Here is a 10,214-nt window from a genome sequence, read left to right as displayed (position 1 = left end):
TTGCCTTGTTGAACAGGGTTGTTTTGGCTATCCTGGGTCTTTTGTTTTTCCATACAAAATTGATTATTGTTCTTTCAAGGTCTGTGAAGAATTGTGCTGGGATTTTAATGGGGATAGCATTGAATCTGTAGATTGCTTTTGGCAGGATTGCCATTTTTACTACATTGATCCTACCTATCCATGAGCATGGGAGATCTTTCCATTTTCTGAGGGCTTCTTTAATTTCTTTCTTTAAAGATTCAAAGTTCTTACGATACAGGTCTTTCACTTGTTTGGTTAGCGTTACCCCAAGGTATTTTATGTTGTTTGTGGCAATTGTAAAGGGTGATGTTTCTCTGATTTCTCTTTCAGCCCTTTTATCATCTGTATATAGTAGGGCTACTGACTTTCTTGAGTTGATCTTGTAACCTGCCACTTTGCTGAAGGTGTTAATCAGCTGTAAGAGTTCCCTGGTAGAGTTCTTTGGGTCACTGATATAAACTATCATATCGTCTGCAAACAGTGAAAGTTTGACTTCTTCCTTCCCAATTTGTATCCCCTTGATCCCCCTTTGTTGTCGTATGGCTATAGCTAGAACTTCAAGTACCATGTTGAAAAGGTATGGAGAGAGTGGACAGCCTTGTTTTGTTCCTGATTTTAGAGGAATTGCGTTGAGTTTCTGTCCATTTAGTTTGATGTTGGCTGTTGGTTTACTGTATATGGCTTTTATTATGTTTAAGTATGTCCCTGTTATCCCAGATCTCTCCAAGACCTTTATCATGAAGGGATGTTGGATTTTGTCAAAGGCTTTTTCAGCATCTAGTGAGATGATCATGTGATTTTTGTTTTTCAGCTTGTTTATATGGTGGATTACGTTGATGGATTTTCGTATGTTGAACCATCCCTGCATCCCTGGGATGAAACCTACTTGATCGTGGTGAATGATTGTTTTGATGTGTTCTTGGATCCGATTTGCCAGTATTTTATTGAGTATTTTTGCATCAATGTTCATGAGGGATATTGGTCTGAAGTTCTCTTTCTTGGTTGTATCTTTGTGTGGCTTGGGGATCAAGGTTATTGAAGCCTCATAGAAAGAGTTTGGCAAAGACCCTTCTGCTTCTATTGTGTGGAACACTTTGAGAAGAATTGGTATAAGCTGTTCTTTGAATTTGTGGTAGAATTCTGCACTGAGGCCATCTGGACCTGGACTTTTTTTGGTTGGGAGACTTTTGATGACAGCTTCTATTTCCATAGGGGTTATAGGTCTATTTAAATTGCTTATCTGTTCTTGATTTAGTTTTGGCAAATGATAGCTGTCCAGGAAGTCATCCATTTCCTTTAAATTTTCGAATTTTGTGGAGTACAGGTTTTCAAAGTATGACCTAATGATTCTCTGGATTTCCTCAGAGTCTGTTGTTATGTCCCCCTTTTCATTTCTGATTTTGTTAATTTGCGTGTTCACTCTCTGCTGTTTGGTAAGTTTGGACAAAGGTTTGTCTATCTTGTTGATTTTCTCAAAGAACCAACTCTTCGTTGCATTGATTCTTTGTATTGTTTTCCTGGTTTCTACTTTGTTGATTTCAGCCCTCAATTTGATTATTTCCTGGCGTCTACTCCTCCTGGGGGAGTTTGCTTCTTTGTGTTCTAGAGCTTTTAGCTGTGATGTTAATTCTCTGGTATAACTGTTTTCCTGTTTCTTCATGTGAGCACTTAGTGCTATGAACTTCCCCGTAGCACTGCTTTCAAAGTGTCCCATAGGTTTGGGTATGTTGTGTCTTCATTCTCATTGAGTTCGAGGAAGTCTTTAATTTCTTTTTTTATTTCCTCTTTGACCCAGGGATGGTGCAGTTGAGCATTATTCAATTTCCATGAGTTTGTAGGTTTTCTGCACTTTGTGTTGTTGTTGAATTCTAATTTTAAGGCATGGTGGTCTGATAAGATGCATGGAGTTATTCCAATTTTTTTGTAGCTGCTGAGGTTTGATATGTTGCCAAGTATGTGGTCGATTTTTGAGAAGGTTCCATGTGGTGGTGAGAAGAAGGTATATTCTTTTTTATGTGGATGAAATGTTCTATAGATATCTGTTAATCCCAGTTGGGTCATTACTTCTATTAGACCCTTTGCTTCTTTGTTGAGTTCCTGTCTGGTATTCTTGTCTAGTGGTGAGAGTGGTGTGTTGAAATCTCCCACTATAACTGTGTGGGGCTTTAGATGAGATTTAAGTTCTAATAATGTTTCTTTAACGAATGTGGATGCCTTTGTATTGGGGGCATAGATGTTCAGGATAGACACTTCGTCTTGGTGGGTTTCACCTGTGATGAGTATGTAATGACCTCCTTCATCTCTTTTGATTGATTTTATTTTAAAGTCTAGTTTGTTAGATATTAGGATTGCTACCCCTGCTTGTTTCTTGGGTCCATTTGATTGAAAAATTTTTCCCAACCTTTAACTCTCAAGTAATGTCTGTCTTTGAGGGTGAGGTGTGTTTCTTGTATGCAGCAGAAGGAAGGGTTCTGTCTTCGAATCCATTCTGCTAGTCTGTGTCTTTTTATGGGTGAGTTAAGGCCATTAATATTGAGGGATATTAATGACCATTGATTGCTCATCCTTCTTCGATTTGCGATGGTTGTTGTTGGTGGAATTATGGGTGGAATTTCGCCCCTTTGTTCTTTTGGCTGTTGGTAGAGAGGGATTCTCTAATGCTTATGTTTTTCTGGTTGTAGTTAGCTTCCTTGGGTTGGAGTTTTCCTTCCAAAATTTTCTGTAGGGCTGGGTTAGTGGACACATATTGGTTGAATCTAGTTTTGTCATGGAATATCTTGTTTTCTCCGTCTATAGTGATTGAGAGCTTTGCCGGGTATAGTAGTCTGGGCTGGCATCCATGGTCTCTTAGTGTAGGTAGAATATCTATCCAGGACCTTCTGGCTTTCAGAGTTTCCATGGAGAAATCAGGTGTAATTCTGATAGGTCTGCCTTTATATGTTACTTGACCTTTTTCCTTAGCTGCTCTTAATATTCTTTCTTTATTCTGTATGTTTGGGGTCTTGATTATTATGTGGCGAGGGGATTTTTTTTGTGGTCCACTCTATTTGGTGTTCTGTAGGCTTCTTGTACCTTCATTGGCATGTCTTTCTTAAGGTTGGGAAAGTTTTCTTCTATGATTTTGTTGAATATGCCTTCTGCCCCTTTGAGGTGGATTTCTTCTCCTTCTTCTATACCTATTATTCTTAGGTTTGGTCTTTTCATGGTGTCCCATAATTCCTGGATGTTTTGTGTTAAGGATTTGTTGGATTTAAGGTTTTCTTTGGTTGATAAATCCATTTCTCCTAATGTATCTTCAACACTTGAGATTCTCTCTTCCATCTCTTCTATTCTGTTGGTAATGCTTGTATTGGTAGTGCCTGACTGTTTGTCCAGCTTTTCTATTTTCTGCCTTTCTTCAGATTGTGTTTTTTTTAGTGTCTCTATTTCAGTTTTCAACCCTTGCAGCATTTGCATTGCTTCTTGCAATTTTCTGTTTATCTGTTCGTCCGTTTGTTGCCTTTTATGAATTTTTTGGTTTGTTCTTTCTTCCATTTCTTGCATTTTTTGGTTTGCTTTTTGTTCCATTTCTTGGATTTTGTGCTTTGTTTCTTCTTCCCTTTCCTGCCTTTTTTGGTTTGTTTCTTCCTCCATTTTTTTCATTTTTTGCTTTGTTTTTTCTACCATTTCTTGCATTTTTTGCTTTGTTGCTTCTTCCATTTCCTGCCTTATTTGGTATGTTTCTTCTTCTAATTCTTGCATTTTTTGCTTTGCTTTTTCTTCCATTTCTTGCATTTTTTGCTTCATTTCTTCTTCCATTTCGTGCCGTTTTTGGTTTGTTTTTTCTTCCAATTCTTGCATTTTTTGGTTTGTTTTTTCTTCCATTTCTTGCATTTTTTGGTTTGTTTTTTCTTCCATTTCTTTGAGGGATTTTCCAATATCCTCTTTTAGGGCCTCTATCATTTTCATGAAAGTGCTTTTAAGATCGTTCTCTTCTGCTTCCTTCGCGTTTGAATATTGGGGTCTTGCTGGTGTGGAGTCTCTAGAATCTGGCGGTGTCATATTTGTTTTTCTGTTGCTGACTGTGTTTTTGTATTGTCTCTTTCCCATCTCTTCTTTTAGTGGGTGCAGAAAGAGCCCCTTCCTGGTCTGGGGACCAGAGTTCCCTTTGGTGGGTGCTAGTAAGTCCAGTAATCTGGTGGTTCTTCTATGCCTTGTCCAAATGCTGGTCCGTGGGTAGAGAAGAAGAACAGGAATCTGGGGCGCTTAGCCTCCTACCTGGTCCCCTGGACCCTATGCTGGGTCCTGTTGTACCTGATCCGGAACAGCTACTCCCCTGGTCTCCCTGGTTCCTGTAGTTTCCTGGTCTCTTTGGTGGGAGAGAAGATCTGGAGTCTGGGGTGCTTGGCTCCCGCCGGGATTGGGAGCTCTGTGCAGTTCCCAGGCGATCTGCAGGCTCTGGAACTCAGGCTGGGAAGCTGGCCTGTTTACCTGATGATGCCAGAGGGACAGCTACTTCCCTGTACTCCCAGCCTCCTCTCCTTTCCTGGAATCGTTGGTGGGAGAGAAGATCTGGAGTCTGGGGTGCTTTGCTCCCGCCGGTATTGGGAGCTCTGTGCAGTTCCCAGGCGATCTGCAGGGTCTGGAACACAGGCCAGGAAGCTGGCCTGTTTACCTGATGCTCCCGCCGGGATTGGGAGCTCTGTGCAGTTCCCAGGCGATCTGCAGGCTCTGGAACACAGGCCGGGAAGCTGGCCTGTTTACCTGATGCTCCCGCCGGGATTGGGAGCTCTGTGCAGTTCCCAGGTGATCTGCAGGCTCTGGAACACAGGCCGGGAAGCTGGCCTGTTTACCTGATGCTCCCGCCGGGATTGGGAGCTCTGTGCAGTTCCCAGGCGATCTGCAGGCTCTGGAACTCAGGCCGGGAAGCTGGCCTGTTTACCTGATGATGCCAGAGGGACAGCTACTTCCCTGTACTCCCAGCCTCCTCTCCTTTCCTGGAATCGTTGGTGGGAGAGAAGATCTGGAGTCTGGGGTGCTTTGCTCCCGCCGGGATTGGGAGCTCTGTGCAGTTCCCAGGCGATCTGCAGGGTCTGGAACACAGGCCGGGAAGCTGGCCTGTTTACCTGATGCTCCCGCCGGGATTGGGAGCTCTGTGCAGTTCCCAGGCGATCTGCAGGCTCTGGAACACAGGCCGGGAAGCTGGCCTGTTTACCTGATGCTCCCGCCGGGATTGGGAGCTCTGTGCAGTTCCCAGGCGATCTGCAGGCTCTGGAACACAGGCCGGGAAGCTGGCCTGTTTACCTGATGCTCCCGCCGGGATTGGGAGCTCTGTGCAGTTCCCAGGCGATCTGCAGGCTCTGGAACTCAGGCCAGGAAGCTGGCCTGTTTACCTGATGATGCCAGAGGGACAGCTACTTCCCTGTACTCCCAGCCTCCTCTCCTTTCCTGGAATCGTTGGTGGGAGAGAAGATCTGGAGTCTGGGGTGCTTTGCTCCCGCCGGGATTGGGAGCTCTGTGCAGTTCCCAGGCGATCTGCAGGCTCTGGAACACAGGCCGGGAAGCTGGCCTGTTTACCTGATGCTCCCGCCGGGATTGGGAGCTCTGTGCAGTTCCCAGGCGATCTGCAGGCTCTGGAACTCAGGCCGGGAAGCTGGCCTGTTTACCTGATGCTCCCGCCGGGATTGGGAGCTCTGTGCAGTTCCCAGGCGATCTGCAGGCTCTGGAACTCAGGCCGGGAAGCTGGCCTGTTTACCTGATGATCAGGATGGTTTCTTCTAATGCCATCCATTTGACTGCAAATCTCAGGATTCCATTGTTTTTTCTGCTGAGTAGTACTCCATTGTGTAAATGTACCATATTTTCTCTATCCACTCTTCGGTTGAGGGGCATCTAGGTTGCTTCAAAGTTCTGGCTATTACAAATAATGCTGCTATGAACATAGTGGAACAGACATCCTTGTTGTATGAATTGGCATCTTTTGGATATATGCCTAAGAGTGGAGTTGCTGGGTCTTGTGGTACATTGATTTGCATTTCCTGGATGGCTAAGGGTGTTGAGCACTTTGTCAAGTGCCTCTCAGCCATTTTAGACTCCTCTATTGAAAATTCTCTATTTAGTTCTGTAGCCCACTTTTTAATTGGATCCTTTGGTGTTTTGGAGACTTGCTTCTTGTGTTCTTTGTACATTTTGGAGTTCAGCCCTCTGTCAGATGTGGGTTTAGCGAATATTTTTTCCCATTCTGTGGGCTGCCTTTTTGTCTTGCTGACTGTTTCCTTTGCTTACAGAAGCTTCTCAGTTTCAGGAGGTCCCATTTATTAATTCTTGATCTCACTGTCTGTGCTACTGGTGTTATGTTCAGGAAGCTGTCTCCTGTACCAATTCATTCAAGGGTACCACCCACTTTCTCTTCTAAGAGGTTCAGTGTGGCTGGATTTATGTTGAGGTCTTTGATCCATTTGGACTTAAGTTTTGTTCATGGCAATAAACATGGATCGATCCGCATTCTTCTACATGCCAGCCCCCAGTTATGCCAGCACCATTTGTTGAAGATGCTTTCTTTTATCCATTGTATATTTTTAGCTTCTTTGTCAAAGACCAGATGTTCATACATGTGTGGGTTAATATCAGGGTTTTCAATTCGATTCCATTGGTCTACCTGTCTATTTTTGTGCCAATACCAAGCTGTTTTCAGGACTATAGCTCTATAATAGAGCTTGAGGTCAGGGATGGTGATGCCTCCGGACGTTGCCTTGTTGAACAGGGTTGTTTTGGCTATCCTGGGTCTTTTGTTTTTCCATACAAAATTGAAAGAAATCAGAGAAACATCACTCTTTACAATTGCCACAAACAACATAAAAAATCTTGGTGTAAGGCTAACCAAACAAGTGAAAGTACAGTATCGCAAGAACTTTGAATCTTTAAAGAAAGAGATTAAAAAAGCCCTCAGAAAATGGAAAGATCTCACATGCTCTTGGATAGGTAGGATCAATGTAGTAAAAATGGCAATCCTGCCAAAAGCAATTTACAGATTCAATGCAATCCCAATTAAAATCCCAGCACAATTCTTCACAGACTTTGAAAGAACATGTTAGAATTTTTGACAAAGACTAATACATATGTTAGATATGATTGTTAAATTATACTATGTTTGTTTAAATATTTTATAATACATTAGTTAGCACAATAATTATGTGTGCTAGCACTATCATTAATAAAGTAAAAGAGACAGATACATATATGATATCTTAGTATGTAACCAAAACTAAAGCCATAGTCAAAGAGAAGTTTACTTTCTTATACAATGTTCTCTGTTCCTACATCAAAGAAGAAAACTTGTGAAATATATAAAATAGTTCTTGGGAACAGTTCACAAATTGTTTCTTGTCTTTCACCTGTGTTCTTAGCTTCTGAATGTGGGAGAATTAGTTTTCCCTGGGGAAAAGCACAAGAGTTAGGTATACAACACCAAATAATTAGCCCTGATAATGTACATATGAGTAACATTACATAGGCTGAAAAGTGTGTGTTTGCCTTCATGAGCATACACCACATTTAAAAAGGGACCATGAATTTGAAAAAGAGTGGGATGTATATTGGGAAGGGTTTTAAATAAGAAAAGGAGTGGGGAGATAACAGATAATAATCTAAAAAAAACAACAAAGCAATGAATGCTTCCTCTTATTACCTTATGCTAATGTAACCTAACATTTTCCACTTCTTAGTCAAATATACAATGTATGATAATGAACAAGTAGTATGTGAAAAGTGGTTAGGCACTGGCAATATGAGATAATGAAACATGAGTGTTCCTCAGTGTGAGGAGTTGAAAGAGGAAGTAATGACTCCTGGTGTTGGGACCTGGGTATTTCAGTGTACGTTGGCAATGATGTGGACTACACACAAAGAGAGAGGTGGTAAGATATTCTGACAACACAAATATTACACTTTGATTAGTTAAAAACTAATGAGGCTTGGGAGATGGTCCAGATGGCTCTTATCATACTGGAGAATTGTGAAGCCCAGTGGCAGATGAAATTCATTTTTGATAAATGTACATGAAAGAATATAGGAAAATTATAATCTAAGACCTTCATGTACACTATGAGGTTTTGATCTTGTAAATTCTCTGAGAAGCAAGACATTTACTACTACCATTGATGGTTCAGAGAAGGTGTCCCATAAGCATGTCTCTTTGGAGACAGCTGAGTAGATATTTGAATGCATTGAGACAGAGGTTTGAAAATGCAAATAACTAGGAGAGCTGTTTTGAGATAGATAAAAATGTTTTGCCCATTGCACCAGGATGGATTTCTTATGGGTGACAAGCTGTGACAGGAACAGGAAAGTCACCAGAGATTGATAGAATAGTAACTTATTCTTTAAGACTAAAATAAAAGACTGACTGACAACGGGAGAGCATATTTATATAGTGAAACTGTCTATTATGGTTATGCTTTTCAACCATTGAGAATTTAATGTTATTAACAAAATAACAACTGTGGGAATCTAATATATGAGGTTGAACTAACATATGAGGTTGAATAATTATCGTCTGAAATTTGAAAATTTGTATCTTGGTTTGGTTCAGGTACTGGGATGTTATGGGATAAATTTTGAATGTGTACAATCATTTTCTTTTTGTGACTTTCATACATAAGAAACAGATTACATTATCATATGAAAGAACTATGATTCTAATTCATCACTGTTTAAGTAATAGATGCAACAGCATGAAAATGTAATATATATACATACATATACATGTTAAATATATAATTACTCCTTCTTCACAAGAAGTAATTATAGAAATTATCCAAATGCTTTGTTTTTAAAACACACACAATAAACATAGGGAAAAATGTCATATATATTCAAAGTCCATTTGCAAAGTTGTCAGCTTTTAATTTATTTAGTAACATACAGCACAAATGATAAAAACCCACAGACAGGTATTGCAGTTCAAGTTGAAGATTAGATAAGCAAAGAGGTCAACCAATAGAGATTTCTCACCTCTACCAATGCTCAGACTGTAGGAGCAGTCCACTGAACCTCAGACTGCTCCCAGCTGCACTTCTCAACTCACTGAGACTGCAGTAATTTCCTGTCTCCTCCCACCTTATTTTACTCTCTGTACCCAGTCATATCACTCCTGTCTCGACCTCCCTAGATCTGGGATTAAAGGTGTGAGTTTTGTTTCTTTTTTAGACTTATTCACTCTCATGTAGCCCAGGGTGGCCTTGAACTCACAGGGATCCATTTGATTCTGTCTCCAGAGTGCTCGGATTAAAATGTGTGCCACCACTGCCTGCCCTCTATGGCTGTAGCTAGCTTTGCACTCTGTTCTTCAGTTAAGCTTTATTAGATCTCAGACAAAATACCACCACACAGAGCATTAGAGACTTCTTTGAAGAAATGTTTAATTATTTAAATGAATTTCAGACATATTTCCAAACATATTTCTGTAACAAATATTATTTAAATCAATCCCATGCAAGAGTTTCTAGTTTTATAATATTTAATGGAAATATACACAAGTTCATTATCTCACAGAGAGCAAATATCTTCTTGCTTCTTTGCATTATTTTATCTACTCAAAATTGAGATGATGTTTTGTTAATGATCTAAAGCTTGACTGAAGTTCAGAGTGCAAAGAGAGCCACACTCGTCAGCCATAGAGGCCAGGCATTAGCGGCATACACCTTAATACCAACACCCACAGTAGTTAGCCATAGAGGCTGGTAAACACCTTTAGTCCCAGCACTATAGAGAAATATAAGGAAGGTGGAGACAGGGGTGCAATGCATTCAGTCTCCAATGATGCTGAGGACAATATTGCCTAATTTTGGTCTGAGGTAGAGGTAACAGATGGTAGCTGACTGCTGTGCTTCTCTGATCTTCAGCTTTAACCCCATTATCTGTCTCTGGGTTTTTATTATTTGTCTTACACAAAATGTTCAGGAAAAAGTAAAATTTGTTTAGATGTACATAAAAACACTAACTGAACATGGGTTTAAAGATCTCTGAGTGCTCAAGGACACCAATCAACTAAAAGAACTGTTGGGGGCAAGGGAAGTGAAGCTCATGAAGCAATATGGAGAAAAGAAGGTGTTTAGTATTACTTCTTATCACAAGTATGTCCCTCTGAATGACCCACAGTTTCCCATAATTTTGAGCAGACAGCTTCTACAGGGATGCTCTGATCATCAAGCGTG

Source organism: Mesocricetus auratus, unplaced genomic scaffold (assembly GCF_017639785.1).
Source record: "Mesocricetus auratus isolate SY011 unplaced genomic scaffold, BCM_Maur_2.0 Super-Scaffold_100004, whole genome shotgun sequence".
NCBI classification, from domain to species: Eukaryota; Metazoa; Chordata; class Mammalia; order Rodentia; family Cricetidae; genus Mesocricetus; species Mesocricetus auratus.
Note: the sequence above shows the minus strand (reverse complement) of the source record.